This window comes from Microcebus murinus, chromosome 5 (assembly GCF_040939455.1).
Source record: "Microcebus murinus isolate Inina chromosome 5, M.murinus_Inina_mat1.0, whole genome shotgun sequence".
Classification (NCBI taxonomy): Eukaryota; Metazoa; Chordata; class Mammalia; order Primates; family Cheirogaleidae; genus Microcebus; species Microcebus murinus.
Window position 1 is genome coordinate 11,998,786 of NC_134108.1, and position 16,795 is coordinate 12,015,580.

A 16,795-nucleotide genomic window follows, 5' to 3' on the forward strand; every position below is an offset into this window, starting at 1 on the left:
CAAAATATCAAAAAATTTGTGGTAGAGTAATATATGTGTTTCTTTATTAATACATTCGACAGCACAATCTAATAGCAAGTCTAATAACATTTGAATGGGGATAAGAATAAATGATATTTTAAGATAGCTGCAACACCATAATGGGAGGTGAAAATATCTGTGATTTCTATGGGAAACAAATATACAGATACTGTTAATACTACTGTGGTTCATTGCAAATATTTGTATTTAAAAGAAATGTTAAAGTTCAGTAAGAGATTAGTAAAAACGAAGATATATTTTTTGCCATCCAAGCATACAGACTCCCTGAATTCTGTCCACAGGCATACCTTGAGTATGTCCATGAACCCCAAATTAAGGACCCCTGGAATAGGATTACTTTCACAGAATTAAGAGCATGGTTGAGATAAATTAAGTTTCTTTAAGTGTATAATTACATATAATCCCAAAGGCAGTTGTGAATATTTCTTTGATTCTCAAATGGAAATGTCATTCATTTATTCATGCATATTATTGCTTTTAATGTGCTTTATTTCTGAAAGGAATTGAGGCAGCTTGCATAAATGTATACCCCAAAATATAATACAATTACAAGTACGTGGATGAGAAAATGCGAACAAAAGATGGGTATGAAAAGTAAAAGGCCTCCTGGCATGAAGTTATTATACAAAGTACAAGTGGGAAATTTCTATAGTTTTACTGGAGTCTGATGACAAATTTGACTTTCAGTTTTATGACATTCAATGCAAAAGGTAAGAAATTATTTGCTATAGACTAATCATCATGTCTTCTGTAAAATGAAATGAGATGTCTGGCTCTTTCTCTACTGACCAGAGAGAAATTTCTTGTATGGGCCTTGACTCATAATGATCGTCTTTGTCTGCTTGGTGCGGTATAACAAATGCCATAGACTGGGTGGCTTAAAGAACAGACATTTACTTCCCACAGTTTTTGAGGCTGAGATGTCTGAGATAAGGATGCCAGTGTGGTTGGTTCTGGTGAGGGCTGTCTTCCTGGCTTGCATGTGGTCACATTCTTGCCATGTGTCCTCACATGTCAAACGGAGAAACAGAGAAAGAGAGAGGGCAAGGGTGCAATCTCTCCTACGTCTCTTCTTAAAAGGCCACTAATCCCATCATGGGGGCTTCACCCTCATGACTTAAGTCACCTGCCAAAGACCCCATGTCCAAATACTGGGGGTTAGGACCTCAACATAGGAATTTTGAGGGGACACAATTCAGTTCATGGCGATGATACACTGTGTAACAAAACCAACTTTTAAAAACTTCCTGTTTCATTGGTCTATTTCTTATAATTTCTCAGTGTAAATCAATGATACACATTTCTCCTGGCTCAGCTTGATATAGGAATGGATCTTAAAATATCTAGTATATTTTAAAAAATCTTTTGAGGGCGTAAGGTATTATTTATTTTCATTTTATTTATTAATACCACCTCCTTGGAGGTACTTAATCTTGAAATGTAGATTAGTGGTTTTTACTTTTTATGTGTCCTGAATCAATTTGAGATTACAATGAAAGCTATAAATGCACACATCATATTAAATTCTGCACACAATTTCATATATCACAGACCTTCTGGAGTCCTAGGGCTCAGCAAATAACTCTGGGATAGAGAGTAATAGATGTGCCTTTAAGCATATTATATAAATGTTGTTTATTGTAACTGAATCTTTGACATGAATTGAGAACCAACCAGCTGGATTTCAATGCCCCTGGCAAGTCCTGGAATGTAGCCTATTCTGCGCTGCAGATTAAACAAAAGCTTTAACAGCCTGGAGAGCAGGAAACCCATTTAACAAAACACAACACTAATATTTCAAGGCTGGAGGGGTGCCTGGATCAGATAGCCTCAAGCCTTGTGCCCCAGAGTCTCATGACTCCTGGGTAACATCACAAATCTGCGGCTACCAGTAGTGCACAGCCCTAGGAGACGACCCCACATGTGCATACCTCCCCTCCCCCATTATTCCTCATGTCCCAGCTGAGTCCAAGCTGTGATGTGAGGGACCAGGGATAGATAACCTGGGTGGATCCAAGAGTGTGTGGGACCTGATGCTTGTACAATCTGAGGGAGCTGCTCTTTAGGAAAAATGATATGAAATTATAAATAGTGAGTTGTAAGAAACTTAATATTTAAAAGATAAATATAAATAAGAATATCATGATGATACCCACTGCCCCACTGCACTCCAACCTGGGCAACAACGACCTCATCTCTAAAAATAACCCAAACCAAAAAAAAAAACAAGAAACAAAAAAAGAAAGAAAGAAAAAAAAGAAAAGACATGACAGAACTGACAGTAAATTTCAAATTTTTAAAAGCTGACAAATACCATCAACAGCATATTATTTGGCAAAATATAACTTACTTTTGAAACTAACTGTCTTACATACCTCTAAAATAATTTCCCCTATAGTTTTAGTTGCCGGCCTTTTGATTACCTCTTCATATGACAATGATTTTATAATGTCACATTCTCTAGAGAACATAGAAAGACAGTCTTTCCTCTAGGATAGTTGATCAGAATTGATTTTCCTTTCTTTTGATTGTTTAGAAAAATTTCTTTTGGCTTCACAATTTATTCACTGTCATATAGACTTAGGATTTCTTCCTCACTTTTTTTTTTTCTTTCCAATTATGAGCTTTCAAATTTGGAAGGATTTTCTATAAACTTGTTTCTGGTTCTGTTTCAAGAGTTGTTTTTCCTTTACTATCCATAGGTATCCAGTGTTGGGAGACATGAATCTGTTCACATGGTAATATGACCTCTAGTCCTGGGCCACTTGCCTAGTGAGTTGGCACAGTGAGCAGCGGAGTTTCTTTGGAAGTTATTCCTACACTCGGACAGCTAGCAGTGTTTACGTAAGGAAGAGACTGCAAGCAACATAAGTATATTCCATTAATTACAAAATAAGTGTGTTCCCATCTCTAGAGATTCCTGCTCTCAGAACTCACAGGCCACAGCGCACCCTCATGTGATCCTCCCTTTTCTTTCCTCTCTTTCAGCCTGCTCCAAGGGCAGCCTTCATGTGGCTGACGCCGTCTCCGCACCACTGCAATAGAACCTTCTAGTAGGATTTCTTGGAGTACAGGCTCAAGAGAACAAGGTCTAGATAGAAGGAGGAAACATTTTTCTTACCATGTCTCAGAGTTAAAATTTTTCCAAATTTATGGACAATGGGAATATATATTCGCTTCTGAAAAGACCCCATTCCCAGTTGCAGGGGTATGGTACCCACTAGTGCTCTAATAGGGAAAATGTCGTAAAACACACCTGTCCAAGGCCAGCAGGATTGAAAGCACCACTTGGAACAGTTTGAAATCTATTTTTGTTCACAGTAGACACGGTGTTTAAGGCTATCTACACATAACCACAGAGTAAGATGAGAAATGATTTTAATCTAGAAAATCTAAACAGAAACAACCATATGTTAATTTCAACTATAAGACTTTTTCAATACAGCACACAGAATGTTTTAACTGTGTTAATATAACTTTTTGGAGTATGTGCCTAGATAATTGACTGCAAAATATCTGCTTTGGTAAGTGGCTGAGTTAACTTGTTTTATGGATTTATTGGTCACAAGCCATTTAAATATGGAGCTAAGTCTAATGAAGATGATTACTCTGGGTTTAGAGTTGTGGGTCTATTTTCTTCAGTAGTCAGAAAACAATGCAACTGCTCCATTAAAGCAACTCCTAACTCTTGACAATAAAAGCTATGGTTTCAAATATAAGAACTTATTTTACTACTTTTAGAAGTGGAGTATCTGTCCATTTCATCCAAGAGAAGAGTTAATTTGCTAAGAAGCATGAAACGTCTGCTTCTTCAAAGCCCATGGAAGTGCAGTGTTTATGTGTTTGACATTATCTGTTTTTGGTAGGGGCTAGTCTATTTTGCTTGTTTGTTAAAGAAAAAAAAGCCATGTCTCTCAATATCTACATTTAAATATTAATAAATTGAAAATAAATATTTTCAGAGGCTCAGTTGAAGAATCAGAGTAAGAAAGAATACTCTATATTTAGCCTAAAATTTCTTCTGCTTTGAACTTTACCTACAAAGAAACCAAGCCTGTGTTTTATTTTATTCTATTTTATTTATTTTTTGGGGGACAGGATCTCTCTCTGTTGCCTGGGCTAGAGTGCAGTGGCATCATCATAGTTCATTGCAGCTTCAAACTCCTGGGCTCAAGTGATCCTCCTGTCTCAGCCTCCCAAGTAGCTGGGACTACAGGTGTGTGCCACCACACTCAGCAGCTATTTTTTTAAGAATTTTTTTTTATAGGGGTCTTGCTATGTTGCCCAGATTAGTCTTGAACTCCTGACCTCAAGCAATCCTCCTGCTTGGACCTCTCAAAGTTCTAGGGTTATAGGCATGAGCCACTGCACCTATTATTTCTTTAATAAAGGTATAAAGTAGTTGTTCATCCCTTCTGGGAGGGAATACAAAACACCATAAACAGTTGTGGGAGAAATGCCCTCCTCCAGGCACAGGGGAGCTGGAAAATGAGTGGCGAGGTGGTATTAAGTTGACATTCACTTCAATTGTCTATAACGATTCTAGAAATGGGTTTTCATTTTTTACGTAATAAGCCAACTGATGAATTTTATAAATTATTCAGGTACAGGATTCCTAAATTTTAGAAAAATAAATTGGAAGAGTATAGATTCATAATTTCGAAAGGAACTTTTTGTTTTTTAAAGTCATAGACCCCTGACTTTGAAGAAAATTATACCCTGCAACCAAAGTGAGCCACGGGTATGGAGCCACCCACTTGGCCCAGGCTCTTGGCAGCCCGCCTGGGGTCCTTTTTCCCATCTGCATAGAGCCCTGCTTATCACTGGGCACAGGGCAGACAGAGGCCCAATTTAATAAAGTCCATGGGAGGACCGGTAGTTGAGATTTTAGGATGCTAACCACTGACAACAACATTTTAAGGCTTTAAGGATGGTTCGGAACCTTTCTGTGAAAGTAATAGTGGTATTTCGTATGTACTGTCTGGGTGATATACTGGGATGAAGAGAAACACTGGCATCACTCTTCCTTTGGTTACCTCTGTGTGTGTGTGTGTGTGTGTGTGTGTGTGTGTGTGTGTGTGATGCTGATGTTGGTAGCCTCCGTAGGGGTTACTCATTGTTGAAAGAAGAGACCCTTAACTGTTCTTCATTCTTTAAAGAGAGATTGCACACCATTTCCTTTGCTTTCTTTGGGGTTGAGTCATTTTTCCAGTTGAATTAGCAGGGCACAGTCCGTTTCTTACATGAACAAGTAAAAAATGTCCTCTTGATTTGAGATTATGTAATTGACTATAATAACTCATGAAATGTTTGGAAAGTTAAAGTGAAACTGCCAGCTTAAATTTTGTTTAAATTACCATTAAGTTTTCCACTAACCAACTCTAAAAAGACATATTTTGGGGACCATTTGGGAAATTGTTAAAGCAAAGTGTTATGTATGTGAAAGCTCATTATAATATATCTTGTAATGTGTTCTCAAAATTTTTTCTTACAAAAGTTTTCATAGTTCTCTAACATTGAGCCAGAGAATTCTGAATCCTGCATTTTCTCACTAATATTGAATTTTTAGTTCAAGCAATCTTTACATTATGCCATGTATGTAGCTTTTTTCCTAAAAGAATGTAGAAATGTTAAACAATGAAATAAAATATTTGGGATACCTATACCCACTGAGCCTCAAAAAGTTTTCCAGGCCTTGCTCTTAGGAGTATTTCTGTGATGTATATGCTGATTTTCACACACTGAAAACGTACACGTGGACTTTGACATTATCCTGCACCCTAGAGCCTCATGCTCAACAACTGAGTTAAGAAAAGAATGCTCTTCAGATCAGTGTAGCTCATTAGGGTGCTGTCCAAAATTTCATACATGCCTGATAAAGTCAGTGGAATGACAGGGCCTCTGCTGTGTTGAAAGGATCTCAATGTGACTTGCCGAGCAGCTCAAATATTAGCTATAATCCCCATCCATGCAGGGTTCTAAGATTAGGCCTTGCAGACACAAAACTGCATGTAAAAAATAACCCTTGTTACATTAAAAATTTTCAAAACCAACAGAAGAAAGTGGAGCAGGAAATACGCATCAGGAAATAAATGGGTACCTGTGGGTTTGGGGATTATGGGTGGTTTATTTTTGTGTGTGTGTATGTTAACCTTTTGTTTTGCATTTTTAAGTTTACTCTAATGCAAATATGTATTTGTAAATATCAGAACTACTTAATTTTCTAAAAAGTAGAATAGATACTGTAGTTATTGGCAGAGCCACCCTCAGAGTGAGGACATGGTGAGTGTGAGCCCTGAATGTGCCTTGCTCCATAGCATTGCCAGACCTGCACCTCAACTTGGGGATTAAAAATATGCTCATGGTAGGGGAGCTGAATCAGGAGCCTGCACCATGCCAGAAGGATTGAACAACTAGGAATGTAATGACTTTGGACCAATAGGGTGCCTGGGGGGGGTGCAGTGTGGTTATGTAACATGCATTTGGGGTGGCACCTGCCTTGCTCCTGCCGGCTTCTCTCACTTTAATGTTCCTTCTGTCTGCACCCAAAGCTACTGACATTGACATTCATGTTAATAGTATTTTATGTGGTACACATGTTTTGGTCAAGAAGAAGTACAGGAGGAGTTTTTCCTGGGTGTTGGTAGTTGCCACAAATGAATCTCCAACTCTTGGAGTTTCCAGGGAGCATGGTGGAGCGTTAGGGTGGGCTGAAGAGGTCAAAAGACATGACACTGGCATCGGGGAAGAAGCATTGAGGACACTGGCAGCACTGAGAAGTGGCTTTGTGTTTAGCACTCTCCTGTCACCTTCATGTCCTAGTCTTATGATAGCCCTTCGCCTGCCTGCAGCGTTCCTGTCCTCATGGTGGCCTGCCCCAAAGGGCTCCCTTCCCTTCATTTCCCTCTTCTTCCTTGCTTTCTTATATCCCTGTGCTTTGCTTTATCTTCATCAAATATATGCATCAAGCTCACAGCATATTTAGATTCAAAGACTCTCAAAACTGAAAAGTTCAAGACTAGTAACTTTTGGCTCCTTCATGTAGCTAATGATTTTGGAACGGAGTATTTTGAACAGTGTCAGGGAAGAGAGTCTGTTAACACAACCTGCCAGTTAGGCTGCAGCCAGCAGTTGATAAGAGCGTGTGTGGGGGTGGCCTCCTGGCTGTCTGAGAGCTTCAGAAAGCTCAGGGCACAGGCATGACCAGGAGCACTGTGTGGGTGCAAGAGCTCTGGGGATGAGGACATAAACTTCTCTGCAGTTGTGCTTTAGACATGTACAGACTTAGCTGATGGATGGAAGGCCTCCAAAGGGCTGGACTGGAGGGAGAGCCACGGGGCCCCTGGCCAAAGCCAAGATGGGCGAGGATATCTAGCATCGCGGGAGGCTGTGGCAGCTCCTGGTGCGGGGGTTGCGGACCCAGACCCTCCTTTGCTCTCTGTCCACAAACAGTGTTCAAAGGACAGTGTGTGTCACCATGGGAAGTCCTCATCCAAGTAATGAGCAGAAAGACTGGCCTGTGCATGCACATGTGTGTGTGTGTGTGTGTGTGTGTGTGTGTGTGGTGGGGGTGTCTAGAGGCGGTTGGGGACAGCCCAGCAGCAGCCCATGAGCAGTGGACACCAGCCAGTGCAGCAGATGCCAGGGCAGTAGTCTTCACCTGTAAAGACAGCACCAAAGACGCAGGGTTGTTATGAAAATTAAATATTTAATGCATGTACAGCATCAAGCACATACCTGCACAAATTAAATGATTCTCAGAGCTTAATTAATGTCAGCTATTATTACTTTTAGCATTGTTTTTTTTTGTGAGGTTCTTTCTCCCTACTTATATTTTCTCTATATTCTACTTATTTTCAAGTGGTTACATAGTTTGATTGTATGCAACATAATAAAATGGACTTGGCCTTGTTTTTGTTTTCAAAAGCAGAGAAATGACTTCTTAAGATGTATTGAAAAAGGGTAAAATTAAGCCATAAGTGGGTTAAACTTTAGCAAAGTTTTAAAAATAATTGTGTCTCAAAGTTGAATTCTTACCAACTAAAAAACTTGGGCCCTAATGTCATTCTTTGCTTTAGGATAATTGTGAGAATAACTAATAACACTTAGGAAGTTAATATATTATTGAAAGTAGTAATTTTAACAGTTTTGAACTCACGTTCAAAGACATAATTGGAATAATTTTCAATAGACATCAGTCTTTATTTCTTAGGAAATTATAGTGATTAAATTAACCACAGGCAGCCTCTCTTATTATTATTTGAGGATAATAGGAGTCTGTTGAGGATTAGTGGGGAAAAAATGAATGATACATGTTCTATTAAAGACTTCACAGTTGAAACATTTCCTACTACTCTCTTTCTTGCCACGATTTACATATTCTAGGCATAATCATTAATGCAGCTTCCTTTACTGTATTTGGTCTAAAAACTAGACCAAATGAAGAATGAAAACAATGCTTTTCCTAGGATTAAAGTGTAGATTTTTAAAAAGGAGGTGCATAGCCAGGTGCGGTGGCTCGTGCCTATCTTCCCAGCTACTCAGGCAGCTAAAGTGGGAGATTCAGGCTGCAGTGAGCTATGATGGTGCCACTGCGCTCCAGCCTGGGCAACGAAGTGAGACCTCATCTCTAAAAAAATTAAAAAAATAAAAGGGTGCATAATATGCCAATTCAAAAGGAAGTAATGTTACACTTGAAGAACTCTGTGAAAATTCAAATGAGTTCAGTTCCTTCTTTGGCTCTTATTCAGGTTTCTGTCCCTGCTTCTTCATGAAATTGAACACTGGACAAGGACAATAATATTACACTCATTATTCAGACATTTTAAACTACTCTTTTACTTTGAAATGAGATATTCAAATCACTGAGTTTTAGGGAAATTGTGCATGGATCTTGATCTGTCGTTTCAGCTTGAGGCTTGGTAAAGTGGTTTTTGTCAGTGGAAAATAGCACCCTATTTTCTTCAAGATCTTTCTGAACTCAAAATGATTTAGATAGTATATCTCAGTCTAATACCACCCAGATAAGCATCTGCAGTCATCTTTACCTGGACTTGGGTGGTGTTGCTTTTCAAATTTCAATATTACCCCCTCAGTACCCATGACCTATGGGTTGCATAAACATATTGGTGTCTTTTTCTGGCTAGAATGTCTACTTAGAGATTCATGTTTTTGGTTGTGACTCAAGTTACACTGATTCCCAAACTTTTCTTGACTTGTCCCTAAACTAAACAACACTGGGGTTGTGAGGCCCCAGGCCAAAAAGAAGATAAGAAAAACTACCTAGTTTAATGTGCTAAGAAGTTATTGTAAACATGCTGATTATTACATCCTGAAATGCTGCTTTCACTGCTTTGGGAAGTAGAAGGAGGTGATACAAAATCTTGTTCTAGGGAGAAAGAGCGAGCTGGTGCACTATTAGCTTAGTTGCACTAATGCAACTTTAACATTATCACTCACGTTTACATGAACACCCATTGACTTCTACATTGTTTCTGGTTTAACTACTATAATTTCAAATTATTATAGTTGGAAATGTCTAGAGAAAGCATGACATTCCATTACCTTATAATATAATACAACAAAATAAGAATGGTATGGTACAGAGTTTGGACAATGAAGATTACAGGTTACAAAGAGAAAAAAAAATTTATTTGACATAAAAATAGAGGGTTTCTTACTCTAGGGTGAACTTTCCAGTATTTCTATACTTACACTTTGGCCACAGAAGTAATCTTACTGGCTATATGAACTTGGATACATTTCCATTCAAAAGAGGAAAGATGACAACAACATAAAAACCCCCACCTCATGGGATTATAGTACAAATTGAATACATTTATCCATATCAAAAGCATTTTGTAAATTGCTAATTGTGACACTAAATTTAGTTTCTAGCTGGCAATCACTAAGTGTTATTAAGTGACTGAAAGAAAATATTAACCCCACCTATCACATGCATTTTCTAATGTGTAAAAAGAAGAAAAACATTTCAACTTCTGTGAGTACCTCTGCCAAAAATGTTTAAGCTGAGTCTAGTTGTGAGGGTCCAATTAGACAAATCCAAATTGAGGGACATTATGCAAAGCAAATGGCTTGGATTCTGCAAAAATGTCAGTCATGAAAGACAAAAGGAAACTATAGACATGTAACAGTAGATACCATAGTGATCCTTGAGTGGATCCTGGATTTAAAATAAAATAAATCCTCCACACTGAAAAGGGCATTATTGAGACAATTGAGAAATTTAGACTGTATATTAGATAATTGTATTGTGCCAACTTAAAATTTCCTGAGTGTGCTCATTATTATGTAACTGTGGTAGGATAATTGCTCTTAGGAGGTACATTCTGATATATTTAGGAGGGAACCATCTTTATGTCTGCAGGAAATTCTCAAATGGTTCAGCAAAATATTTATATATATAGACAGAGCAAATGTGGCAAAATGTTAATAATTTTGGAATCAAATTATTCATTGTTAATTATTTCTACAACTTTCCTATAGTTTGGCACATTTTGAAAATAAAATGTTGGAGAAAAATTTTAAAAGTTAGAAATCCAAATACTCAAATTAGTTGAATTATTAAAAAACAGACCTTGAAATATATCCTTTACAAATCATGTTTTCCTACCAACCTATTTTACTGTGAGATACAAATATATACATTTAAAAAAGGAAGAATCTGCATTTTTATAAATTTATGCTTTTAGGCAATAAATGGTATTCTTATTACTAATTTGAAGCATTTTCTCACTGGCAAAATTCCAGGAAGACAGATGGAAGTTCTCAATCCATGTGCACATCTTTCATGGTATTTAAAAGTGAAGAAAAATGTATCTTAGGGGGTTTTTCAAAGGGTTAGAGCATTACTTTCACTTTATCTTTTAGAAAACATCCAATTTCAGAGATCTCAGTTTAATGATTTCTCAATAACGTACTACCCAGGTCTTCTTTCCTTAGAGATAGGATTTCCTATCTCATTCTGTGGGAGAGACACTGGGGAGTTATCATGCTGACCAACTCACTATTTTGTTACCCCTTTTTGGATCCCATGTGGTAGGATTCTGATTCCCTGCTGGGAGATTGAGTCCAGCAGAATCTCATGACAAGCTTTCTTCTTCTCTTTTTTTTTGTAAAGGTCAGAGGCAACAGAACTGGACCAAGGAAGTTCATAACTTTTTGGTATGTAACTGAAAACTCTTTGAACCAAATTCTTTCTCTTAGTGGTATTTATGGCCCGAAAGGCCTAAACTCCACTTTGTTATTTTAATTTGTAAACCAAATTAGTAGAGGCTAGATATGTTTATCCCTAGGCTAGGATTTATGTAGAAGGAAGTTAATAGTATTGATTAAATACCAACTATATTTGGTCCTCTAGAGATTACTTTTCAGAGGAGAAGGTAGTTTACTAAAGTTATTTATTTATTTACTTAATGAATTAATTTTTTTTGTCCCTCTTAGGGTAAGGAACGTACTGTGACTATCAAAGTACCATAGAACTATAAGGATGCAAAGAATCTATTATATAAGCAACTGTGTGTGTTCATGCCCAAATGTAAATCGAATGCTCTAGAAATGGAGCACTTATTAGTTATTATAATAAAATATTTATATGTAATAATTATGGTCAAAAAGTAAGATAATCTTAAGATGCTCCCACCTCCAAAGTTTATCCCTAATGATCTAAGTAAGCCTGGAGTTCTGTGAATACGAGTGTAATTCTTCTCATTATTTCTTTGATTTTCTATTTATAAAATGATTTAAAAAGAATTATATGTCTTAACTTCTCACTGGGACACGTATCTCTTCTTTGGTTTTATTTATTTATTTATTCTTAAAGGTGAAACATAATGCTAAACCTGCTGGGGAATTCAAGGGAAGGAAACATTCTTTTCCCAGCTATCTATCAAAGGCACATCTTTTTGTGACTCTGTGGATATAACTGAAATTCTGGTTATTTTCCTGCAAGTATTGGTACATTAGTTTAAGTGCTATTGTTTGTCTATGATCCAAATGATAATCATCCTTTTCCCTACTGTGTACTTTCTACCACTTCCAATTATGTTGCAATTATCTTCGAAACATTGTTACTCATAACCCATTAGTCACTGCGGTGCTTTTTGGTGACTGTTGCCCTTCTCCTTTCCCTTCTGTAGTAATTAAAACCCATTGCCCTGGTTGTCCAGCTTATTGACATACAAATTAGTTTTGGTGCCTACCTGAGTTGTTCAGATGTCCTCAGATGTATAAATTCCTATTATTTCAAGATGTGTACCAAAGATGTGTGTTGCCGTCTATGGTAAAGAATGCTTTATTTACCATCAAAGTTGATGTTTTGTTGAGGAATTTTAAGTGGTGCTTTGCACATTCATATTTTTCATTGATAGTTTACAAACTTGGTTACCCTAAGGAATTGACAAAAATGAGTGTGTTTAATATCTTCAAAATTTGTCAAGTACTTTTTCTCTGACTCTCAGATGAGGGGCCTTGCTATCATGGAAGGTGTCTGGTAAGAAGCTTGTTGTCAGAAAAAGGTTGTTGTAAGGGAACTCTGCATTGATTGGACAGCTGCATTAGATGAGCTCTATAGTCTCTTGTGATATAAAACTTTATACTTAGATAAGATGATACCCGGCTATATCACCAATGACCAAATTGTATAATTTAATCTTGGTAAGCGTTGTAGAAATTCTTACCCCGAACAATATGAGACACAGCATAATGGTGCGAACGGCAGGCTCTGAACTCAGATGGCTGGGGTTTGAATCTGGCCTCTGACACAACTTACTATCTGTGTGACCTTAGGCACGTTACTTAACCTTTATGTGCTTCACTTTCCTCACCTGTTAAATGGAGATAGTAATAGTACCTCCTAAAGCTGGTGCAAGACTTATTGTGTTAATATGAATATAGCTGTTAGAACAATATCAGGAACATAATTAAGCACTTATTAAATGTTAGTTATGGTGGTGGTGAACTGTATTGTCATCAGACTGTCATCAGACAAATGTATAAAAATCTCTTGGAGATTTTTGGCTCTAATCCTTTATAAGTAGAGAACATTTTGCAATGACTCCTATGAACTCCCAACCACTTATTTCTTCAGGTAGCCTTACATACTGCTGTGGTTCCTCCTGAAGCCAGCATGAAGGCAAATCTCAGATTCTTTACTGCTTTCTACTTAAAGTGACATTGTGGTGTTACTTCTTTTATGTTACAGTCTCCTCCTCCCATCTTCCTCTCTTCATCTCACGCAGGCCTTTCTACACACATTCAAACACTTCTGGATCTTACATTCACAACAAAGGGACTTGGTTTGATACTTTTCTAGCAAAGCCAGATGTTTACTTAAGAGAAAGTCCTGAACCAGCTACTAAGATGATAGAATGTCTTCCATCTTGACGTGAAAGCACGCTAACAATTTTCATCTTTACTACTGTCATTGAGCAATAGCAAAGGAGTTTTGCTTATTTTGTCACCCTGACATATTGAAGGCACAGTTCTTAGTCCAAGTGTGCGTAGTGGGAACAAACAGTTCATATTTAGCTCTCATTTACATGTGCCTCAATTTCTGGCCCTATGATTATTTCGAGTTCTACATGGAATTCTTACGTACTGAATACTTGTCTAATTATTTTGACATATTCCTGCTGGGCAGTAAATATTGTAAAGTTTTATGTGAATGCATTTCGAGCAGAAGGTTATATTTTTCCTATTATTTTTTACTTGCTGTGCCTATGAAAACTGTTCTAAGACCTACTTAATTTTGATTTATGTCACTAAGTGATTCAGGGTGTCAATGGACTTTTTCCAGAACAGAAATGTGTGGGGCCAAGCCTCCTACCTCCAATTGAGAAACAACTTGGACTCCAAGGATTTCTTGGCTTATTTTAAAATAAAATCTATGTTAAAATCTTGTTTGCTGGCAGTGAAGAAATAGATGACCACATATGTTTTCCTCTTAAAGGCTCGCAGTATTTTTGCACAAAAAAATAACATGAACAAGGAATGATGACAACTGGATTACAAAGACAGAATTGGCTAACTGAAAGAATACTTACATGGAGAGTATTCTTTGAAAAAAGAGTATGTGAGTTTTTCAGAATATCTAGAGGGAAGGTCAACATTTGAGCTACTATTTTCCTGGTTAATAATGTTGGTGCTTTTTAAAAATTTTAGTTCAAAGACACAAGTATAGCTTTCTAAGGGACAGAATCCAATTCTAAGAATGCTGAGGTATTAGCTGAAAATCTCAAAAATATTCTGAGGTTATTTCCACAAATTAATAGCACATTTTAGCACATAATAGCACATTAATAGCACAGAAAATTTCCTGCATTTATTGTTTGTAGACAGTGAGGAAAAAAGGGAGAACAGGAATAAGCTTACTCAGGGAGGAAACGGTTTTCCTGTTGCTGGGTATTTTCATTTTCCCTTAGTTTATTACCCTCAGTAGAGATATCAACGTCTTTCCTGATAAAATCACCTTCCAGCCAAAGTGTTAAAAAGGGCAACTAACTACCCTGGGTATATGTCAGTTTACTCTACACAGAAAAAAATGTAAACAAAACTTAAAGACATTTAGAAAAGACTTTTGTTAATTATTAATGATAAACAAGGAGCTCTTGTTAGGCGAGGCTAGGCTATGCCGAAATTAATCCTGAAGTCTCAGTGGCTTAACACAGCAAACTTTTTTTTTTTTTTTTTTTTTCTTTTTTCTGAGACAAAGTCTCACTCTGTTGCCCTGGCTAGAGTGCTTTGGCATCATCATAGATACAGCAACCTCCAACTCCTGGGCTCAAGCAATCCTCCTGCCTCAGCCTCCCAAGTAGCTGGGACTACAGGCATGCGCCACCATGCCTGGCTAATTTTTTTCTATATATTTTTAGTTGTCCAGCTAATTTCTTTCTATTTTTTTTTTAGTAGAGATGGGGTCTCGCTCTTGCTCAGGCTGGTCTCAAACTCCTGAGCTCAAGCGATCTGCCCACCTCAGCCTCCCAGAGTGCTAAGGTTACAGGCGTGAGCCACCGCGCCCGGCCAACACAGCAAACTTTTATGTCTTATCCACACTACATGTTTGGTGCTGGTTGATGGGGAGGGCCAGGCTCCTCTACTCCACATAGCCACTCAGGGGTGCAAGCTGATGGAAGCTTCACCATCCAGTGGCCCCACCATGTCAATAGGTGGCTTCAGGGTTTGCTGTGACAAGGGAAAAGGGTGTGGGACACTCATACTCTTCTCCAGCCTGGAGGTGACAGGCATCACCTCTGCCCAGACCCCATGGGCTAGAACTATTCACATGGCCTCTCCTAATTGCATGGGGCTGGGAGGTCTTCCTGGAGGCCTGGGGAGGGGAGGAGAACTAGATAGAGAGAGAGAGCTAGTAATTTCTTCTTTGATGAAATTTACTGTAAGCTTCTCTTATTTGGCATCTATAGACAACAACTTTCCTTCCTAAATCAGTCACACTTATAGTCCCTTATGTTTTACTAGGTAGGCAAGTTGTCTTAATAGTTTTAAGTCAACTTCACATTTTTTACTTAGAGACATTAGATAGAAACAAATAAAACAAGGATTATTAAGAAGGAATTGGTGAAGGTATAGCTATAATCAACAATGGAAAAATGTCTAGTAATATTTTAGCCCTTTTATGTCTATGGATTTTATTTGTATTATACATAGAACTTTATTTTTTCTTTTCAATAAAACCATAACTTGAAATTAAGTATAACACCAGATACAGTGAGGATTGATTGCAAAAATCAATTTAAGGTATATCAAACTAGGATATAAAACTAAACTTGAATAGTTTCAATAGATTGCCTGTACTTTATTTGTACTTTAGCTTAGCTTTCCCTGAATCTTAATCTCACATTCTTTTCCATCTTGTATCTCATGTTTTTCTTCTTAAATTTGTCAGTTTATTAAAGTATTTTATTAAGCAATGTTTTCACATAGGGCACATAAGGAATAAGCAAACATGTCTAAAAATATGTTTATTTTGCTCTCATACTTGATTGTGTTTGACTGGATTTAGAACTTTTTGCACAAATTTATTTTCACTCAAAACTTTGAAGGCATTTCCCTAACATCCTTTAGCATCTCATGTTGCCTAGGAGGCATCTGGTGCCATTCTTGTTGTTGTTTCCTTGTAGACAGACAGTACCTGTTTATCCTGTCTGTAAACCTTTAGAATTTTCTGTTTTTCTTTGCAATTCTGAAAATTCACAAGACATATTCAGGTGTCCATCTTTTTAAATATGCCCGATTGAGCATGTGGTGCCATGGAAGATTTTCCTACTCTCTCTCTGGGTTTGCTTCTTGCTGTTTCACTCCCCATCATTCTCCATCTGTTCTTTCCACCAGGTAACCACGTTGGCCACTGCTAACACCAGGTGTGTGGGCCATTTGTGGCTAACACCCCAGGAAAAAAGGGCAGGTCTCTTTCCCAATGCTTCAGGCAGAACTTCCTGATTATCTGGAGTTGGTTCATATTCTCTTTTCTGAATTGGTCATTGTGGCAAACAGGATAAGACTTTGGTCCATCTACTTCTTACCGCTTACACCACTGGCCCTCTGGTCCGAGACATTATCATCTCTTCCCCATCATTCATTCCAGTAGCATCTTAACTGCTTTCTCTGTTTATGTCTTCTCGTCCCTTCAGTCTGTTCTCAGTGCCAGAGCCAGAGCTGTTAATGTGTTTGTCAGAGCAGACCCCTGCAAAGCTTGCCTGTTTCACTTCAAGGAAAG

At 37.7% G+C, this 16,795-nt stretch overlaps 1 protein-coding gene across 3 annotated transcripts in view; it reads left to right on the plus strand.

Annotated features, from left to right (window-relative positions):
• Positions 1-16,795, plus strand: part of IPCEF1 (interaction protein for cytohesin exchange factors 1) — a 170,432-nt gene that overhangs the window by 42,653 nt on the left and 110,984 nt on the right. For 2 of the 3 annotated variants that reach the window (XM_020287278.2, XM_020287279.2), the window contains exon 2: positions 11,183-11,226. The exons of the other annotated variant lie outside the window; for it this stretch is intronic. The gene's annotated coding sequence lies outside the window, so the exon portion shown is untranslated. The remainder of the gene's footprint in view (positions 1-11,182; positions 11,227-16,795) is intronic. 3 annotated transcript variants of the gene reach the window in all.